Source organism: Sinocyclocheilus grahami, unplaced genomic scaffold, assembly GCF_001515645.1.
Source record: "Sinocyclocheilus grahami isolate Dianchi unplaced genomic scaffold, SAMN03320097.WGS_v1.1 scaffold398.1, whole genome shotgun sequence".
In the NCBI taxonomy this organism is placed as follows: domain Eukaryota; kingdom Metazoa; phylum Chordata; class Actinopteri; order Cypriniformes; family Cyprinidae; genus Sinocyclocheilus; species Sinocyclocheilus grahami.
Window position 1 is genome coordinate 1,425,001 of NW_015505577.1, and position 2,501 is coordinate 1,427,501.

At 45.0% G+C, this 2,501-nt stretch overlaps 1 protein-coding gene across 1 annotated transcript in view; it reads right to left on the reverse strand.

Annotated features, from left to right (window-relative positions):
- LOC107550452 (vitamin K-dependent protein C-like) overlaps positions 1-2,501 on the reverse strand; it is a 49,893-nt gene that overhangs the window by 12,090 nt on the left and 35,302 nt on the right. The window lies entirely within an intron of this gene.

A 2,501-nucleotide genomic window follows, 5' to 3' on the forward strand; every position in this document is an offset into this window, starting at 1 on the left:
CCCCAGCTGCTCTTTCGAACAATTTCTCTTTCTCTCATACCCCCCGTCAGGTTGGCCGGGGTGGGGGCACTGGTCTGCTCATTTCTAACAATTGGAAATACTCAACCCACTCTCCCCTATGCAATGTACCTCCTTTGAAAATCATGCAATTACTGTAACCAGCTCCTATAAAACTCCAGGTTGTGGTAATCTACCGCCCTCCTGGCCAAATTCTAGCCACCTTCCTAGAGGAGCTAAATGGGCTGCGTCCTCATTCCCGGAGGATGGCAGTCCACTTTTATTCTTTGGGCGACTTCAACATTCATCTGGACAAGCCTTATGCTACAGACTTCCATTCACTCCTTGCTTCATTTGATCTCAAACGACTTACCACTACAAGCACGCACAAATCAGGCAACCAACTTGACTTAATTTACACACACAATTGTATTGCAGAAAACCTTTCGGTACCAAACCATTTTTTTCATTACATTTCAACTACATTTTGTTACCTGTGCACCACCAACCCCTATATCAGTTACTTTTAGACGAAATCTACGCTCCCTTTCACCCTCCCATCTTTCCTCTGTAGTATCCTCCTCTCTTCCCTCACCTACTAATTTCTCATCGCTGGATGTGAATGCAGCAACTGACACTTTATGCTCTACTTTAACCTCTTGTCTTGACGATATTTGTCCTCTCTTCTCCAGGCCAGCACGGGCTGCCCCTTCTAACCCCTGGCTATCCGATGTTCTTCGTGAGCATCGAACCAAACTCAGGGCAGCAGAGAGAAAATGGCACAAATCAAAAGATCCATCAGACCTGAGTATGTATCAATCTTTGCTTTCATCTTTCTCTGCTGAAGTCCATACTGCCAAATCTTCATACTTCCACAACAAGATCAACAGCGCTCCAGACACACGTAATCTCTTCAAAACTTTAAATTCTCTCCTCTGTCCCCCTCCACCACCTCCCACCACTTCTATAACAGCTGATGATTTTGCCACATTCTTCACAGACAAAACTAGAAAAATCAGTAGTCAATTCTCAGCCCCCCCACACACAGGACTTCAAACCAACCACACTCACTACTAAAACTCCCATCTTCTCCTTCTGTCCCCTCACTGAGGCAGAAGTATCAAAACTTCTCCTCTCCAGCCATCCTACAACATGCCCACTGGACCCAGTCCCCTCACACCTTCTCCAAACAATCTCTCCTACACTTTTACCACCACTCACACATATCATCAACACATCTCTCCTCACAGGCACTTTCCCCACTTTATTCAAGCAGGCTCGGTTAACCCCACTGCTCAAAAAACCTACATTAAACATTTCACTTACAGATAGCTACATACCTGTCTCTCTCCTTCCGTTCATAGCGAAAACTCTCAAACAAGTTGTTTTCAACCAGGTGTCATGGTTTCTTTCACAGAACAACAAACTGGACACTAACCAGTCATATCATTTGCAAGAGCATTAGCAGGTCACAGTACTGTCAAAAAAGTATAAATTACGTAAATTAAAGACATTAAAGACGCAAACAAATACATAAAGGAAACGAAAAGAAAAAGGTGCAACAACAACAATAAACCTACAAAATAAAATAAAACAAATGTCTTTGGCACTGAACAAAATTTAGTGATGACATGATAATCCGTCAGACCTGAAACAACAAACTGGAAGCTAACCAGTCAGGTTTCAGGAGTGGTCAGTAAAGGAAGCCGTGCAGATTGCAAAAACTGATTCCAAATCATCAGTTCTTATTCTGCTGGATCTATCTACAGCTTTTGACACAGTCAATCACAGATCCTCCTGTCTGCCCTCTCATCACTGGGCATCACAGGGATTCCACTTCGCTGGTTGGAATCCTATCTCACTGGTAGGTCTTTCAGGGTGGCCTGGGGAGGGGCGGTCTCCAAAGCTCCTCAACTGGTCACTGGGGTTCTTCAGGGATCAGTTCTTGGACCCCTCCTCTTCTCTATATACACTACATCACTGGGTCTCATCATACAGGCACATGGCTTCTCCTACCTTTGCTATGCTGATGACACACAGCTCTATCTCTCATTTCAACCAGATGATCCAACAGTAGCTGCATGGATCTCAGGCTGCCTGGCGGACATCTCGGCATGGATGAAAGAACATCACCTACAGCTCAACCTGGCAAAGACTGAGTTTCTTGTCTTCCCTGCCACTCCAACTCTACAGCATGATTTCACCATCCAGCTAGGTTCATCGACAATTACCCCATCGACTTCGGTCAGAAATCTTGGTGTAATCTTCTATGACCAGCTGACCTTCAAAGACCACATTGCAAAGACTGCCTGATCTTGCAGTTTGGCATTGCACAACATCAGAAAGATCAGGCCCTTTCTAACGGAGCATGCTGCACAACTTCTTGTCCAGGCCCTTGTCAGCTCTAGGCTGGACTACTGCAATGCTCTTCTGGCTAGACTTCCATCAAGCACAATCAAACCTCTACAAATAATTCAGAATGCAGCGGCACGACTGGTCTTCAA